Source organism: Papio anubis, chromosome 18, assembly GCF_008728515.1.
Source record: "Papio anubis isolate 15944 chromosome 18, Panubis1.0, whole genome shotgun sequence".
Taxonomy (NCBI): Eukaryota; Metazoa; Chordata; class Mammalia; order Primates; family Cercopithecidae; genus Papio; species Papio anubis.
In genome coordinates, this window is record NC_044993.1 from 30,383,395 (window position 1) to 30,403,803 (window position 20,409).

General features: G+C 36.2%; 1 long non-coding RNA gene across 2 annotated transcripts in view; it reads left to right on the forward strand.

Annotated features, from left to right (window-relative positions):
- LOC103880480 overlaps positions 1 to 20,056 on the forward strand; it is a 37,314-nt gene extending 17,258 nt beyond the window's left edge. The window contains exons 3-5 of one of the 2 annotated variants that reach the window (XR_004179749.1): positions 12,838 to 12,915; positions 16,959 to 17,078; positions 19,843 to 20,056. This is a non-coding gene — a long non-coding RNA (uncharacterized LOC103880480). Of the gene's footprint in view, positions 1 to 12,837; positions 12,916 to 14,449; positions 14,537 to 16,958; positions 17,079 to 19,842 lie in introns of those variants that run through there. The other variant, XR_004179750.1, reaches the window with a different exon arrangement.
- The last annotated feature ends 353 nt before the right edge of the window (positions 20,057 to 20,409 follow it).

Sequence of the window (20,409 nt, forward strand, 5' to 3'; positions counted from 1 at the left end):
ATCAGGCAAGAAAAAGAAATAAAGGGTGTCCAAATTGGAAAAGAGAAAGTCAAACTTTTGCTCTTCACTGATAATATGATCGTATACATTGAAAACCCTAAAGACTCATTCACAAGGGTCCTAGATTTAATAAACAAATTCAGTAAAGTGTCAGGTCACAAAATCGATGTACAAAAATCAGCAGCATGGCTATAGGGCAACAACAACCAAGATGAGAATTAAATCAACAACTCAATCCCTTTTATAACAGCTGCAAAAAAAAAAAAAAAAAAGAAAAAGAAAAAAAAAGCCTAGAAATATACTTAACCAAGGAGGTAAACAAAACAAAAACTCTTCAAAGAAAACTATAAAACATTGCGGAAAGAAATCACAGATGACACTAATAAATGGAAACACATCCCATAGCATTGATGGAAAGAATCAATATTGTAAAAATGACCATACTGCCCAAAGCAATCTACAGATTCAATGCAATTTGAATTAAAATACCATGATTATTTTTCACAGTGGTAGAGAAAACAATCCTAAAATTCATATAGAACCAAAAAAAGAGCCTGCATAGCCAAAGTAAGACTAAGCAAAAAGAACACATCTGGAGGCATCACATTACCAGATTTCTAATTATACCACAAGGCTGTAATTACCAAAGCAGTATGGTACTAGTATAAAAATAAACACTTAGACCAATGGAATGCAATAGAGAATCCAGAAATAAAGCCAAATACTTACAGCCAACTGATCTTCAACAAAGCATACGAAAAACATAAATTGGAGAAAGGACACCCTATTAAATAAATGGTGCTGGGAAAACTGGCGAGCCACATGTAGAAGAGTGGAACTGGGTCCCCATCTCTCACCACATACAGAAATCAACTCAAGATGGATCAAAAACTTAAATCTAAGACCTGAAACCATACAAATTCTGAAGGTAACATTGGAAAAACTCTTCTGGAAATTGCCTTAGGCAAAAAAATCCATGACAAGACCATCAAAGCAAATGCAACAAAAACAAAAATAAATAAATGAAACCTAATTGAACTAAAAAGTTTCTGCACAGCAAAAGAAATCAGCAACATCAACAGACAATCCACAAAATGGGAAAAAATATTCACAAAGTATACATCTGGCAAAGGACTAGTATCCAGAATCCACAAGGAATTAAAACAAATCAGCAAGAAAAAAAAACAAATAATCCTTTCAGAAAGTGGGCAAAGAACATGAACACACATTTCTCAAAAGAAGATATACAAACATATGAAAAAATGTTCAAGATCACTAATAATCAGGAAAAAGCAAATTAAAACCACAATGAGATACCACCTTATTCCTGCAAAAATGGGTATTATTAAGAAGTCAAAAAACAATAGATGATGGCATGGATGTGGTGAAAAGGAAACACTTTTACGCTGTTGGTGGGAATGTAAATTAGTACAACCACTGTGGAAAACAGTATGGCAATTTCTTAAAGAACTAAAAGTAGATCCACCACTCAATCCAGCAATCCCACAACTGAGTATTTACCTAAAGGAAAAGACATCATTTAATGAAAAAGACATATGCACATGCATGTTTATAGCAGCACAATTCACAACTGCAAGTATATGGAACCCATCTAAGTGCCCATTGACCAATGGGTAGTTTTTTTTGAAATGTGGTATATAAACACCATGGAATACTACTTGGCCATAAAAAGGAATGAAATAATATATGTTGCAGCCACTTGGATGGAGGTGGAGGCCATTATTCTAAGTTGTAATGGATAAAATTAAATGTCAACATGTCAACTTGATTGAATTGAAGGATGTAAGGTGTTGTTTCTGGGTTTGTCTGTGAGGGTATTACCAGAGGAGATTAACATTTGAATCAGTGGACTATGAGAAGACCTACCGTCAATCTCGGTGGGCACCATTCAATTGGCTGCCAGCAGGGCTAGTAAAAGCAGGTGGAAGAGGGTGGAATAAGCTGGCTTGCTGAGTCTTCCAGCTTTCATCTTTCTCCCATGCTGGATGCTTCCTGCCCTTGAACATCAGAGTCCAGGTTCTTCGGCCTTTGGACTCTTCAGTGGTGTGCTAGGGGTTCTCGGGCCTTCGGCCACAGACTGAAGGCTGCACTGTTGGCTTCCCTACTTTTGAGGTTTTGGGACTCAGACTAAGCCACTACTGACTTCCTTGCTCCTCAGCTTGCAGACAGCCTATCATGGGACTTCACCATGTGTTCATGTGAGTAAATTATCCTTTATAAACTCCCTTTCATATGTTAATATATCCTATTCGTGTTGTCCCTCTGGAGAGCCCTGACTAATGTGTAAATGAAGTAACTCAGGAATGGAAAACCAAATAGAGTATATTCTTACTTATAAGTGGGAGCTAAACCATGAGGATGCTAAAACTTACAATGATATAGTAGAATCTGGGGACCTGGGAGCGGAGGCTGGAAGGTGGATGAGAAATGAAAGACAACATATTGGGTACAGTGTACACTGCTCGAGTAATGGGTGCACTAAAATCTTAGAACTAGAAAAGGTGAAGCAAAGGTAAAAATAAATTAATAATATAATAATAATAATAGAAGAATTCACCACTAAAAAACTCATCCGCGTAACCAAAAAACACCTGTAACCCAAAAACTATTGAAATAAACATAATTTTTGAAAGAAAAAGACCCATTTTAAATTCTGGCTCTGCCAATAGCTCACATTAGGATATTGTGCAAACTTACTCAACCACTCTGAGCTTCAGTGCTTCCATCTGTAAAATGAGAATAATAATCCACCTACGTGGTATGTGAAGGTTAGATGAGATAAATTATGGAATAGGCTTAGCCCAGGACATGGCTCTTACTTAAGCACTCCAAAAGGATAGATGGTTTTAGTTATTACATATATATGATGTATATTCCACTAAAATTATTATGTATTATCCTAATTCCTCTTAAACCTGAGTTTCAACCATCTTTCAAAATGGGGAAAATAGTAATCACACACGTGCACACACACGCAAAAAATGTAGACGCTCATTTATTATTCAACAAATTTTACTGAACATCTACTATGTTTGAGCACTGTTCTGGAGTCTACAGATAGAGCTGTGAATCAAAGAGCTGTAATTCTGTTAACATACAGCAGCATTAACTCTGATTATGTATGCATTAAGTTGTGCATAAAATTGTGATAAAACCTGATTGTGTATGCATAAAAATGTATGCAGCATAATATGAGGCATACTTTATGTAACAAAAGCAACCACTGAGAAAACACTAGACTGAATACTAGACCAGCCCATTTCAACAATCAGAACTACACTTACAAACACTCACACCCCTCAGTGGACCTAGGACTCAGTCAGACTCTAAAATGGCATTTGTATGTAAGGATTAAAGTCTGTTAGTTGTACTGCTTTATACATACATATAAACACATATATAAATACATATACATATACATGTACAAGTTCTGTAATATATGCTCTATAACACATATGTGTTCATATATGTATGTGCACATACAGAGCTATAATTTGTTACTATATACAAATATACTGTATAGATGCACCACATGCACAGTACCTGGAACATGGTGGACATTTGTTAAATATTTTTAAGTAAATGTAACATATTTTTGCTGCAAAAACAACTTGGTGATACCTTAATTAATATCCAGTATGCATCAGCACTTTCCTTTGTGAGAAAATCAATTCAATCTTAATAACTTCTGAGGTAGCTTCCAAACTTGGCATCAGGTTTTAAGATGCTTTCCAACTGAGAAGTAAGTTTAAATGTATAAATGTTGGTTGAAGAGTCTGATATTTTCACACAACAAAGTTATTTGCATTTTAACTCTATCTTGCCTGGATAAGTTCCACTAAGTTGAAGATAGGTGTTGGGGGGAAAGAGCCCTCTCCTAAGATTTTGCTGAGATGCGAAATGCAGAATAAACCATGACACTCAACTGAAGAATTAACCAAGGCACAATTTAGCATGCACCTATTCTGGTTTTACATTATCCTCTACTGACAAAACAATGTACAGATATTGAAGAGCTTTTTTAATGTTTTACAACAGATTTTTTTTTCAAATGCTTACAATTCCATCTAAATTCTGTAATCTGTTGTAGGCTTCAAAACAACATGTCCAGTATCATGTCCCTACACTAATATCACAAGCAGAGCATATTAAGCACATCACAAAACTGTAATGAAAAAAGACTATGATCACTTTCAGTCAGCACAAATATTTTAAATAATGCATAGCAAAGGTGTTATACGAAATCCATTATTCATGGCTTTTCTCATACATATATTTGAAAATGGAATGGTACTTGGTTGCCCTGGGAATTTTTGTCATGGTATGCAATGTAGTTCATAACTTTCTACTCTGCCACACTTTCTCTGCCTAAAAAGAATTCTCTAACTGGATTGTTAGTCATTTATACTTACCTTTTGCCTACCTGGCAGATGATATGTTCCCTTTAACTATTTTTCTTCCCCATTTCAGCTGTTCGACTGCCTTTGGCTCTCTCTTTTACATGTATACACATTCTTTCACTTATAGGCTGATTTTCTATGTTGAACATAGGGTGTACGCTCTTACTGTATAAGACTTGTGATTACTCAATCAAGGATTGTTCAAAAACAATTTTATGGTGTGCTATATATTAAACGGGGAAAAACAACTTTTTGAAATCTCTAATAACAATAACGAAAAAGTGTGACTAGTGCCAAAATTTCAATTTGATCCCGACTTGAGGTATTTTTCTTTTCATATATATCGATAGTAAATATATATATATATACACACACACATAAACATATATTGGATAACATAAGAATATCTGGATAAATTCTAAGGCGACATCATTTCCATGGTAGTGATTCATTTAGGATCAAACTCATTACTTAATGTCACAATTTCCATATAAATGCTCTCAGATTGTACTTAAAAGGAAAAGTAAATGTAGAGTAAATTAAAATTTCAATGGATAAGTTCAAAGCAAAAAACTCATTTTAAATGGTTTTAAATGGTCAAAATGATGTAGCGATTGATTGAATTAATTTATTAAAGTTCTCTTAAAAATTTTTTTGCAAGGAACTCTACTGAGTGTCACTGAGAATTAAAAGATGAACAGGATATGGAATAATCTTTGGAGGAAGACATGTACACAGGTTGTGGACATAAAATATAATGTGATAATGCAATAATGAACATAATTCTTTATGTCAAAAGGCAGAGATTAAGGATAACAGAGTGACCTTCATGAGGGAGGCTGGCTTTTATGCTGGGTTTCTAAGGATGAATGGAATGTCACTGGTGGAGAGGAGAGACAATGCATTGAGGCAAAAAAAATTAAAAAGACAGAATGAGCAAACACATGGTAGTGAATACTGCGGAGGGATCTACTGGAAATATATAAATAAGACTACAGTTTGCTATAGGTAAGAGTAGCACGTGTGGATAGGGACAGAGAATGGAAGACCTTAAATTCCAAATTGTATGTTTTAGCCATTATTAATAAACCCTGTAGAGACACTGAAGGTTTTAAAACCAGGAAGCAACGTGCTTAAAATGGTATTTTGATGGATACATTCAGAGAAAAGACAAGTGAGGAAGAAACATCCAAGTTCTAGGTCACACGTTGTCTGAATAAGGCAAGTGGTAATAGGGATAAAAAGAAGAGAGGTGTACAATTATTGGGAGTAAAACATATTGCCACAGTATCCTAAGTAAAAAGTCATGGCCACTGATTTGTTACGTACTTTTTTTAGAAGTAGATTCAGCCACATTGATTACCCAAGTCATGCAGGCAACTGCATCCACTGTTTTCTCGTTCTTTCAAAATTACTCACAGAAAATTCCAAGAATAAGTACTTTAAATTCTGTACTTCTTTAGTGTTACTTTTCAGTACATTGAAAATATCATACTCCTGGAGAAGGCTCAGCGTGTGAGACTTAACCAGCTGCCTGCTGACTGATCCCTATGGAGGCCCTTTATATGAATCCCTTGGTTTCAAGACTAGTCTATAAAAAAGAACTAAGGTATTTGGGGAGCTACACTGACAAATGTATGTATACAGACATAATAGAGATCACTTAGAATCTAGAGAGGTTAAGTTGGAGTTATTTTCCAAATAGTGGCCTTTCAGGTATGAGCATGCATTGGAAATTCTAAGAGATCTGGGGCTTATGCCATGGAAAATGTCATCCTCCTATTCCCCACTGCCAGTCCCGCAAATAAAGAGAGGCCCACTGATGACAAAGCAGCAGATCTGTAAGGAACTTTTGACTTTTAGACCATCTAACCCCTTCTTTTGGGATTCAAATCCTGAAATTTAGAAATGTGAAGTGATTTACAAAACTGTCCACAGCTACTTAGTGCCAGAGCCGAGAGCAGAATCCAGTATTCTTGATCCCATTCCAAATTACTTCAATGGAACACATTCGCATTTATTTTCCTAAGGACTTTTTGTATCAGATATATTGACACAAAACGTAGGTTTATTCATCATTTTTTTGTCTTTGTTATACTCTGGAATCTGACCTCCAAAATGCAGAAATCTATATTCTGCCCCAAAGATAGTATACTCATTGTTTTGATGACTTCCTTAGAAAGTGTGTTTCTATGGTGCTGAATTTGATGATGCCAGGACTCAACAATTTCATGGAAAGATTCTTCCCTCTAAATTAGTGTTTTAAAGTTTGGTCACAATTTGCCATTCTGAGGAATCCTTTTGATACTTGGATTGATAAATCATATTGCATTCATTTTGGAGCTAAATGAAAAAACAATGCAAACATTTGAGCAAATACAAAAGGAGTTATTCTTTTGACAAAGTAGCACTAAGTATATTTTCCAAGTGCTTTGAAACAGGAATAAATTTCACGACCATAGATATTGCATGGAACCATGACCAATAAAAAGAGCATAATGAAAAAGTAATGCTTACAAAGATTTTTCTCCTGATGCAAAAGTCAAAACTCAATTTTGCCAAATGGCTGTGTAGTTGCTACTTTAGATTACTAGAAAATAATGAATAGGCCTTTGCCTTTTTTTTTTTTTCCTCGCAATTCGTTTTAGTTTTCATGACAGTCCTTTTTGTATTTTCCCTTATATACCCAGTTTTATGTTAGGCTTTCAGTGGAGGAATGGGGCTGTCCACAAACTTATTACTGAGGATAGTTATCCTTTATCTGGAAAAGTCTTTATCTTTCACCCAGTTTATGTGTATTTTGGAGTGGAATGAAAATGCTCAAGGATCTTGATAAGGAATTATTATTAAACAAGTCCGAAGGTTGTGCAAATAAATCCTAAAGATCAATGCAATGACAGATGCAACATTTTCAGTATTTTATACAAATGATCTACTAAAGGATTAATAAATCCAAATAGAATATCAGAGTTTTGTTTTTTGTAAGGTCCTAAATGATTTGTGTCTGGATAGAACATCAAACTAGCCACAGCATTCCCTTAAACCTTAAACTAAAGCCTGATCCAGAGTAAGGCTCTAACTTTCTTCAGTTCTACAAAGGCTGGGAGAGGTTAGGAAACTTCAGAGAAAAAGTTTAAAGTTAGCAGAGGTTGGTTCAGAGGTTTAAGGCAAGAAGCTGTCTCCATAACATAAAAGTGCAAGAAGAAGCAACAAGTGCTAATGTAGAAGCTGCGGCAGGTTAACCAGAAAACATAGCTAAGATAATTGATGAAAATGGTTACACGAAACAAAAAGTTTTCATTGTAGATGAAACAGCTTTATATTAAAAGAAAATTTCATCTAAAGACTTTCGTAGCTAGAGAGGAGAAGTCAATGCCTGGTTTCAAAGCTTCAAAGGACAGGCCGACTCTCTTGTATAAGGGGGTAATGCACCTGATGAGGTTAAGTTGAAGCCAATGCTCATATACCATTCCACAAATCATATAGCTCTTAAGAACTATGCTAATTCTAATCCAACTGTGTTCTTGACATAAAACAACAAATCCTAGATGACAGCACATCTGTTTACAACATGGTTTACCAAATATTGTAAGCCCACTGTTTAGACCTTGTTTAGACCTACCGTTAAGAAAAGAAAAAATCCTTTCAAAATATTACAGCTCATTGAGAATGCACCTGGTCACCCAAGAATTCTGATGGAGATATACAAAAATATTAATGTTATTTTCATGCCTGCCAACACAACATACATTCAGCAGCCCATAAATCAAGAAATAATTTCAACTTTCAAGTCTTATTACTTAGGAAATACATTTCATAAGATGATAGCTGCCAAAGATCATGATTCTTCTGATGGATCTGGGCAAAGTACATTGAAAACCTTCTGGAAAGGATTCACCCTTCTAGATGCCATTAAGAACTTGTGCCTCATAATTAATAGCCTACCAACCAAAAAAACTCCAGGAGCAGATGGATTCACAGCCGAATTCTACCAGAGGTACAAGGAGGAGCTGGTATCATTCCTTCTGAAATTATTCCAATCAATAGAAAAAGAGGGAATCCTCCCTAACTCATTTTATGAGGCCAACATCATCCTGATACCAAAGCCTGACAGAGACACAACAAAAAAAGAGAATTTTAGACTAATATCCCTGATGAACATCGATGCAAAAATCCTCAATAAAATACTGGCAAACTGAGTCCAGCAGGACATCAAAAAGCTTATCCACCATGATCAAGTGAGCTTCATCCCTGGGATGCAAGGCTGGTTCAACATATGCAAATCAATAAATGTAATCCAGCATATAAACAGAACCAAAGACAAAAACCATATGATTATCTCAATAGATACAGAAAAAGCCCTTGACAAAATTCAAGAGCCCTTCATGCTAAAAACTCTCAATAAATTCGGTATTGATGTAACGTATCTCAAAATAATAAAAGCTATTTATGACAAACCCACAGCCAATATCATACTGAATGGGCAAAAACTGGAAGCATTCCCTTTGAAAACTGCCACAACACAGGGATGCCCTCTCTCACCACTCCTATTCAACACAGTGTTGGAAGTTCTGGCCAGGGCAATCAGGCAGGAGAAAGAAATAAAGGGTATTCAGTTAGGAAAAGAGGAAGTCAAACTATCTCTGTCTGCAGATGACATGATTGTATATTTAGAAAACCCCATCGTCTCAGCCCAAAATCTCCTTAAGCTGATAAGCAACTTCAGCAAAGTCTCAGGATACAAAACCAATGTGCAAAAATCACAAGCATTCTTATACACCAATAACAGACAAATACAAACAGAGAGCCAAATCATGAGTGAAGTCCCATTCACAATTGCTTCAAAGAGAATAAAATACCTACGAATCCAACTTACAAGGGATGTAAAGGACCTCTTCAAGGAGAACTACAAACCACTGCTCAAAGAAATAAAAGAGGACACAAACAAATGGAAGAACATGCCATGCTCATGGATAGGAAGAATCAATATTGTGGAAATGGCCATACTGCCCAAGGTAATTTATAGATTCAATGCCATCCCCATTAAGCTACCAATGACTTTCTTCACAGAATTGGAAAAAACTAAAGTTCATATGGAACCAAAAAAGAGCCCTCATTGCCAAGTCATTCCTAAGCCAAAAGAACAAAGCTGGAGTCATTAGACTACCTGACTTCAAACTATACTACAAGGCTACAGTAACCAAAACAGCACGGTACTGGTACCAAAACAGAGATATAGACCCATGGAACAGAACAGAGCCCTCAGAAATAATACCACACATCTACAACCATCTGATCTTCGACAAACCTGACAAAAACAAGAAATAGGGAAAGGATTCCCTATTTAATAAATGGTGCTGGGAAAACTGGCTAGCCATATGTAGAAAGCTGAAACTGGATCCCTTCCTTACACCTTATACAAAAATTAATTCAAGATGGATTAGAGACTTAAATGTTAGACCTAATACCATAAAAACCCTAGAAGAAAACCTAGGCAATACTTTTCAGGACATAGGCATGGGCAAGGACTTCATGTCTAAAACAACAAAAGCAATGGCAACAAAAGCCAAAATTGACAGATGGGATCTAATTAAACTAAAGAGCTTCTGCACAGAAAAAGAAACTACCATCAGAGTGAACAGGCAACCTACAGAATGGGAGAAAATATTTGCAATCTACTCATCTGATAAAGGGCTAATATACAGAACCTACAAAGAACTCCAACAAATTTACAAGAAAAAAACAACCCCATCAAAAAGTACACAAAAGATATGAACAGACGCTTCTCAAAAGAAGACATTTATGCAGCCAACAGACACGTAAAAAAATGCTCATCATCACTAGCCATCAGAGAAATGCAAATCAAAACCACAGTGAGATACCATCTCACACCAGTTAGTATGGTGATTATTAAAAAGTCAGGAAACAACAGGTACTGGAGAGGATGTAGAGAAATAGGAACACTTTTACACTGTTGGTGGGACTGTAAACTAGTTCAACCATTGTGGAAAACAGTATGGCGATTCCTCAAGGATCTGGAACTAGAAATACCATTTGACCCAGCCATCCCATTACTGGGTATATACCCAAAGGATTATAAATCGTGCTACTATAAAGACACATGCACATGTAAGTTTATTGTGGCACTATTCACAATAGCAAAGACTTGGAACCACCCCAAATGTCTATCAATGACAGATTGGATTAAGAAAATGTGGCACATATACACCATAGAATACTATGCAGCCATAAGAAAGGATGAGTTCATGTCCTTTGACATGGATGCAGCTGGAAATCATCATTCTGAGCAAACTATTGCAAGAACAGAAAACCAAACACTGCATGTTCTCACTCATAGGTGGGAACTGAACAATGAGAGCACTTGGACACAGGAAGGGGAACATCATACACCAGGGCCTGTTGTGGGGTGCGGGGAGCGGGAAGGGATAGCATTAGGAGACATACCTAATGTAAATGACGAGTTAATGGGTGCAGCACACCAACATGGCCCATGTATACATATGTAACAAGCCTGCACGTTATGCACATGTACCCTAGAACTTAAAGTGTAATAATTAAAAAAAAAAGAACTTGTGCCTCATGAGAAGAGGTCAAAATATCAATATTAAAGGGAATTTGGAAGAGGTTGATTCCAGTCCTCATGGATGAGTTCGAGGGGTTCAAAACTTTAGTAGGGGAAATAATTACAGATGTGGTGGAAATGCCAAGAGAACTGGAATTAAAAGTGGAGCCTGAAAATGTAACTTAATTGCTGCAATCTCATGATTAAACTTGAAAGGTTGAGGAGTTGCTTCTCATGGATGAATTTAAAAAGTTGTTTCTTGAGATGGAATCTACTCCTGGTGAAGATGCTGTGAACATTATGGAAATCTGACAATGAAGGATTTAGAATATTATATAACCTTAGTTGAGAAAGTAGTGGGAGGGTTTGAGAGAAATGACTCCAATTTTGAAGGAATTTCTACCATGGGTAAAAATGCTATCAAACAGCATGGCATGCTATAGAGAAATCTTTCATGAAAGGAAAACTTAATCAATACAGCAAACTTTATTGTTGTCTTAAGAAATTGCCACAGCCACATCAGCCCTCAGCAACCACTGTCCTGATCAGTCAACAGCCGTCAGCCACCACCTTGATCAGTCAACAGCCAACAATACCAAGGCAAGACTCTCCACCACCAAAAGATTATGACTCACTGAAGCTCAGATAATCATTAGCATTTTTAGAAATAAAATATTTGTTGATTATGGTATCTACATTATTTTTATTGACATAACGCTATTGCATACTTTATAGGCTACAGTATAGTGTAAACATAACTTTTATATGCACTGGGAACCAAAAAATTTGTGACTCACTTTATTGCAGTGACCTGGCACCCAAACTCCAAGATGTGCCTTGGATATGCCTCTGTACTTACACTCATTAATTTACCTATTTTCTATAAGAAAGATCAATAGTTGTGTTAATTTAGAAATTGGGAAAAAATTTCTAACTATGAAAGTAGACTCGGCTGGGCGTGGTGGCTCATGTCTATAATCCCAGCACTTTGGGAGGCTGAGGCGGGCAGATCACTTGAGACCAGGAGTTCAAGACCAGCCTGGCCAACATGGCGAAACCCTGTCTCTACTGAAAATACAAAAATTAGCCTGGCACAGTGGCAGGTGTCTGTTATCCCAGCTACTTGCTACTCAGGAGGCTTGAACCCTGGAGGCAGAAGTTGCAGTGAGCCGAGATCACGCCACTGCACTTCAGTCTGGGCAACAGAACAAGACTCCACCTCAAAAACAGAATGTAGACCCCAGGATTTACTCTCAGTACAGAGTAATTTATATTTCAGGAAAAAAGGAGTAGGTAATAATATTTTTAAAATCAGTAGAATTTCAACTTTAATTCTACCTGTATTCTCATACTTACTGAATTGTCAGTCGTCTTTAACTGAGAAAAAGTTTTGCTGTCAAGCCAAATAAATGTTAGCCTTATTTGAGATAAGAAGATTGTTAAGTCTGCCCAATAAAGAGTTAAATATTTGTGGCAGATCTCTTCTTCTGAGATCCCTTTTGTGTAAAGATTTAAAGGTTCTCTGAGTTAGAGTAATAGCCTCTGATTTCCTCTCCATCTCTTTTACTGTTTCCCTTTCAAATCTTTGATGCAAGCAAAATAAAAGAAAATGACAGGCTTTCAAGCTTTTGTCTTACGACTTATACGCACAAGTTCTACATTTCAAAATTTTTAAATGATCTTATGTATCTCAGTGCCATGAAATTTCAAACCTAAGTCTCTGTCTTTCAGAATGTAAGGTCAGTCTTGCTTTTGCTCATCATTTTCCTTTATGTCATTTTTAACCACATTGATACCTGGTTACGGTGTGCTCTTTCAATCTCTTTACTCTAGCTCCTTCCAGTGGTAAATCACAGATGTGCTACAGACAGCAGAGATCTGGGATTCTCTTCATGTTACAGGAGTGCAATGGTGAGTACAGATTTTCCCTGTACTTTACCAGTTTCTCTTGCTTCCTATTTAAAATTGAAGGTGAGGTTCTAATGGAGCCTGGATCAGGAGCTCAAGTTTATTCAAAATCGTAAGGCACTTGGTTCACTTGGTGTAGCACTTCTCAGGCTGTACAAAGTGGAGCAGTTTCTGAGATGCATGGATAAAAATCTCCAAACCCTAGCAAAAATCCAGCAACACAATTCCATAAAGTACATGATACACACATTTCCGCAAGCTGAAGCTTCCTTTGGGCTTTAGGGAAAATAGTGTGTCTAATAATGGCAGCAGGTGTTTTTACTAATGATCTTTTAATGGCATTTTTGATAGTTTTAATTAAACCCCAAATATTTTTGTTGGAAAAAATAAAGGACAAACGGTTTCTAAGGCAAAATAAATAGTGTTTTTAAGAATGCATTTAAAAAGAGAAATTAGAAAGAAAAGGGAACTGCATGTTGTCTCCGTAAGGAAACCAAGTAATGCCTTAATAAAGTCCAACTGGAAGTAAAATAATTGAAAAGTACAAAGTTAAACCATTATTATAAAAGTTGATAAAGGTTACAGTTGGAAAATAGTTTAATGGATTTATTTAAAAATGAATATCATATTCTGTCTCTAAACCAATAAGGAACACAGTATTTATATCACACCAAAATAGTTTAAATATATGTAAATATAGGAACACTGTTATGGTCTGCTATTAATTATGAAGAGGATCAAAATCTCAGTGAAATCTGATTACATCCCTAAGAGATAATAGTGAGTTCAAGGGAGCTTTGGATGAGCAATGAGCTTCAACCAGCATCTTTTTGCTTGGCAAGTTAAACTAATCCAGTTCAGAACTAGAGGCATGTTGGCTTAGAATTAGGGACAAAGGCAGGTAATTTATTATTTTCTATATTTTACTTGTGATGTCAAAAAGTCTCACCCAACAAGACCTATTTTGGAGTGACAAACAGTAAGATATTCAAAATCTCTCCAGTCCAACACAATGAAAGAAATAAATATCTCAAGACAAAGGACAGGTTCTTGCTTAATATCACCAGTTTCTGCAGAAAATGTGTCCTTCACTTTTTTCTGTGTGTGGTTTCAGTGCTTACTGCAGAAGAACTGATGGTAGAAGCCCTGTTCATTCATCATTTGTGAAAGACTTTCCAGGAAAATTAAATTTGGACCAGGACATCATCATGGCCAAGCCTGTACAGTTCTAACAACCTGTAGCTTCTGCCTTTCTTTATGCTGTTTCAGAACCAACCCTCAAAAGCATTATTGTCACAGGAGAAATACTTCTTAGCCACCAAAATGGGCAACACTTCCAAAATTGATTAAAGACTATAAATGAGGTCAAGTTAGAATATGTAGTTTCCCCATCACATATAGGGAAAAGTGCTAACTTTGCATGTGGAATCCAGAACCCTCCATATTGTGACCCCTATGCATTCTGTGTCCACCTCTCTCTCCCCGCAACCCAACCATCTCAACCAACATCAATCTCCATCCAAGCTCCAGCAATAGCCTACTGCCTTTAACTTCAGAAAAAAAAAATTAAGAGATTTTGTACTGATGCACACGCTATAATAACTTGCTTGAAATTCACTTCCATGTAAGTTGTGTCTTGACAATAAGCCTGTGCACCCCTTTAAAGCCCTGTTTAGATGAGCTTCCTGACCTTCTTCTTCCAGCTTCAGCAAAGCTTTAACAATTGAAGGTAGACACGATAGGCTGAGGGCAGAAAGGAGGGGAGAGAACTCTTATCATCTTTGTATTCCTTATCTTTTTCCAATTATAGTTTGTGTTAAGATAAAGTTAGCAGTTGAATTAAACAAACCCTCGTATATGTCATAGCTCATAGATATTAAAAGTGTATTTATTACTTATGTAAAAATTTTAAATAGTATTTTTAATCAAGAACAGATTCCTCCAGAAATGATTTTGGGACTAAGGTCCCCATGTCTGGCTGCTCTACCATTGTTGACATATGACTTTCAATGTACTCATCTACATCAAGCTAGAGAAAGGGGTAACAGAGATGGAGAAAATACATTCACTTTCTCATAGTAATGGCCTTATACATGCACTTCTACTCAGATTCTACTCACAAGAATTAGTCACGTGGTCTCACCTAAATGCCAGGGCACTGTGAAATACAATCCCCGATTGGGCAGCTGCTTCCTAATAGCAGTCCTACGCTATGAGAGGAAGAGCATGAATATGGATGGGTTGGTTGCAGTATCTGTCAGATAGTTCATATTTTAGTTAGTTAAAAAGGCAACATATGGCAGTTCCTTCCTCAAAAAGTTAAACAGAATTACCATATGACCCAGCAATTCTACTCCTAGGTGTACGCCCAAAAGAATAGTACACAATCTTCAGACAAAAACTTTTAAACAAATAGTCATGGCAACACTATTTGCAGTAGCAAAAAGGTAGAATCAACTCAAATATCTATAAAATGATAAATAGGTAAACAAGTGTAGTATATCCATACAATGGAATATTATTTAGTCATACGTGCTACAACATGGATGAACCTTGAAAACATGATGCTAAGTGAAAAAAGCCAGACACAAAAGGCCGCATTATTTCATTTATACTAAATAGCCAGGATGGAAAAACTGATAGAGATGGAGAGTAGATTTGTGACTGCTAGCAGCTAGCAAGACGAGAGGATATGGAGGGACTGCTTAATGGGTGCAGGGTTTCCATTTGGGGAAATTGAAAAGTTCTGGAAATAAATAGTGGTGATGGTTGCACAACACTGTGACTGTACTTAATGCCATTGACTTGTATACTTTAAAATTGTTAAAGTGATCAATTTAATGTTATGTTTGTCTTACTACAATTTAAAAAGGCAGCATGGCTTTCTGGAGATATGTACTGAATCAAACCATTAGCCTATAATATTTTATTATATTTAATGACATAAATAGCATATGACCTCAAGCAAAAAGAGTAGTTAACACTATTCCTTCTTTATGTATTCTTTTCTTTGGGAATTTTATAATTTTTTCTTCCTTCAACCCAACAAATATTTTTTAACAACTTATTGTTTCCAGACACTGGTCTGTGTGTTTATCCTTATCATAAACTCAAAGCTCTAAAAGAGTCCTAAAGTATACTTAGAGAAGACATGGGTCCTGGATCAAGAGAGATAGCAAGAGAACCTTGCCAATGGTCCAACATGCTAATAATACCATCTTATAATGCACCAAAAATGCTGGGATACTTGGTCTATTTTGTCATTAAAGATAGTTGACCACTGGAGCTAGCAAACAACACATCAAGTATGTTGATGCTATTGTGAGGCTTTAAAGCAAGTGTAGAGTTATGATATCACACTCAGAGTTAGATGAAAACCCTTGCCAATCTAAACCTTAGTGAATATCTGAACAATTTCTATTCTGATATAAGATGCTGATGTTCAGGACTTTGAAGAAACCAGTGCATCATTCCATAATTCTCTGTGCAGATGGATAAATGTGGCATCCTGAATGATACATAACAAAATAAATTGAAATCCATTTATACTTGGATTTGCATTTTGATTTTTTTCTTTGTTGTCATTGCACATTTGCTTTCATAATCATATTTTAGCTAACTGTAATAGTAAATGAGGTTTATCTTCTCAAATGACAGATGACAACGACAGGCAGTCTTAAATGATCTGACTGGCATATTGAGCCAGTTGAATTTAAATTTAACTGAGAAAAGTCATATAATCCTAGAACTGGAAGGAAGCTTAGGGAAAATTTAACTTTATCTCTTCATTTGTATATAAGAGTGAACTAAAACTCAGAGATGTGTATTTATATTATTTTCAGAAGGAGCTGGTTTGGACATGTTGTCTCAATGTAATTATTAATAATGCCTCTTTTCTTTTTCAAAGATCTCCTGATTTAGAAGGTAAATTAGATATTCACTTCTACATCTTTTTGGTGTTGTGGATTCTTTAGATAATATTGTACAAACTCAGGCAACCCATCCATAAAAAGCATATATATATATAAAAAAAAATTTGGATCTAGTTTACCAGCAACCCCAAGCTGCGAGCCTTTGATGTAGATTTTACATCTGATAAAAACATATTGATCAACTCCTGTGGACTGCAGAAGCAAAGCTGCCATTAACCACCACACCCCTACAAGGTAGGTAGGTCTTAGTGAACACATCACATCAGAAACTTCAGAAACTAAGCTAAGAGTCACCATGACATGATACGATTGGGTTGGGACTTGACATCAGGCCTCCTAATCCAGTGACCTTTTTAACAGAAGAAGTGCTGAGTATAGGGTTACAGATATAAGATCTTAGTTTATGTCCTGACTGACACTTACTACGTTACTTCAGACAGTTGCTTAACTCTTTTCCGTTATTTTTCTAATTTGTAAAATGAAGACGACAGTAGAAGTACCTACCTCATTCTGAGTTGTAAGGATTACACAAAATAATATACCAGCAGTGCTTGCAAGACTACCTGAAATACAAAAATCTCTCAATAAATGTTCCATATTATTGTTAAGCAATTGCTTCTGTGCAATTACACATGACTAAGTGAACACATAAGAATATTAATCCCTAAGTTAATAAATATCAGTAAGATTAGTATTAAACTACTACTTCAGGTTATTAATACTTATTATACAATACAAAAAAACAAGAGTTCAGAAACAGTGGAGAATTTAACAAATATAAAACTGCCTTCATAGTACACGTGTCCTCAAAATATTTGATCCTGTAAAAACGGTGATACGTATCAGAGACAGTGGAGAGTGGACTACAGAATGTGAAACTATGAGTATGTATCCACTTAGCTTCAGAACACTTCATGAATTTTAGAGAAACACTAAGCAAGGTGTTTACAACCTACACACCATCATCATGCTACTTTTCTTACAGAAAGCATCAGTAACTTCAATGAAGTATCAACATTCAAATTTTGATAACGTAATTCCATCCCTTCTTCCTAAAATCATTCCTCATTGTGTAGGGCATATTGTAGCTATGTCTTATTCTATAGATTGATTAATTGATTAATTTCAAGGTACAACCCTGGAGGTGGGTGTCAGTGACTTGAAGTATTTCATTGGTAGGAGGTTATTACTCTATAAATAATGAGCTGACACAGCCACCTGAAACGAGGCAGAATAGAAGGAAGACAGATAATGTTCTAGCTAAATTATGCCCTATATATTCATACAAACTCTTCATTTTCTTCAAATACCAGAATGTGACTTTGAATTTTTTTCTTAGTTAGAAATCTTACTTGCAATAACAGAAACTAAACTTTAAATTGCTTGAGCTAAAAGGGGCTTTCTTGATGTGCCACAATGACTTTGAGGGAACTAGAGGTCTCTTTATGTTATTTCTACCTCTGTTCTGCATTGGCCTCGCTATTCCTTGAAATTTTTTCTCCTCAATTTATTTAGCAGAATGATAGCAAAAAGTCGCCTCGTTCACATTTCATATTGTAATATTATTTCTTCAAAATGATTCCTAGTAAATAAAAGTCCTACTAATACATTATCACACATAGTAAACAGATAAATAGAGATAAAGGTAAGGACAGTTGGTAGAAGAACAGGATTAGATAACATTTAAAAATTAGTGTCTACAACAAATTTCTTTAAAATACTTTATTTTATGCATAATAGTTGACTGGATGTCTAAGAATGAATTGCAATGTTCACTTCCGTGAAATCTTTTGCACCTGATGGTTTACCTGACGGAAAATACACTTTTTTTAGTTGAACTCCATGTTTCATTTATAGTAAATCATCATCTTAGTAAAAAATACTATCATTTGAATTTGTAAATAGTTGTCAAAAGTTAGAAATCCAAGTGATCAAAGACAAATTAAAGTGCCAGTTCAAGTGAACCAAAAGTTTGCACCATTTTGTAAAAGGAGGTCGTAAAAAGGGTTAGTTTAAAAGGAGATGATACAGCAAGAAATGGCCAGGTGTGGTGGCTCACCTCTGTAATCCCAGCACTTTGGGAGGTTGAGGTGGGTGGATCACTTGGGGTCAGAAGTTTGAAACCAACCTGGCCAGCATGGTGAAACTCCAACTCTACAAAAAATGCAAAAATTAGACAGGTGTGGTGTTGGACGCCTATAATCCCAGCTACTCAGGATGCTGAGGCAGGAGAATTGCCTGAACATGGGAGGCAGATGTTGCAGTGAGCAGAGATCATGAGCAGAGATCGTGCCGCTGCATTCCAGCCTGGGCAACAAAGAGAGACTCTGTCTCAAAAAAAAAAAAAAAAAAAAAAAGGCAAGATATTTGTGAGATCCTTAGAATTCTGCAAAATTACTATTCATTGTAACCATTTGTTCCCCAAATCCTTAAAGAAATCAATGAAAATTGAAATAGTAAGATGTATTCCAGCATATGGTATTCCAATAAAGGTAAGGTTTCCTAGAATCCACATTAAATAGACTACTATATAACACCAATTCTGCACTTTTTAAATAAGCATAATTCCTGCCACCAAACGGTTTCCATGTCCTCATGAGGAGGCAGAATAAGCTAACAACTCCTATTCCCACTAAAACGAGTTCTTGCTAGGACAGAGAAAGGAACAAAGTGCTAGAGAAGGACATGAGGGAGTTATCATTTCAGTCTTTGCATGTTGAACATACTTCACAGAAAAGGTCATGATGTGCAAGCGAGTTGCTTGGAATAGAAAGTTCCTAGGAAAACAAGACTGTAGGATTCAGTCATGTAGAGGAATACCAAGAAAGTTTGAAAGGACTTGACCTACTTGGGAAATGTCTATTCAGTTGGGGTTGGCAGAGTTCACTGTATAAATAGAATAGTAGCCAGAGATAAATCTAAAAAGGAAATCGTTTTTCATTTATTCATTTTTCATTATTCATTTAACAAATATTTATATAGTTGCCTTCTCTTCCAGGCATTGAGTTTGACTTTAAAGTTACAACGATGAAGGCTCAGCTCACAATATGATGGGAGAACAAGAGGCACAAATAAATAGCCATTGTCCAATTGTGCAATGCATTTGTGTTTTCAGTACAGGAAGTTATCAAAAGCTCTAAAGTGGGCCGGGCATGGTGGCTCATGCCGGTAATCCAAGCACTTTAGGAGACAGTGGAGGAGGGTGGGTCACTTGAGGTCAAGAGTTCAAGACCAACCTGGCCAACATGGTGAAACCTCATTTCTACTAAAAATACAGAAATTAGCCAAGCGTGTTGGCGCACACCTGTAATCCCAGATACTTGGGAGGCTGAGGCAGAAAAATCACTTGAACCCACGAGGCAGAGGTTGCAATGAGCCAAGATTATGCCACTGCACTCCAGCCTGGACGACAGAGAGAGACTCAGTCTCAAAAAAATAAATAAAATGAAATAAAATAAAACAAAACTCGACCAGGCACAGTGGCACATGCCTGTAATACCAGCACTTTGGGAGGCCAAGGTGGGCAGATCACAAGGTCAGGAAATCGAGAACATGCTGGCTAACA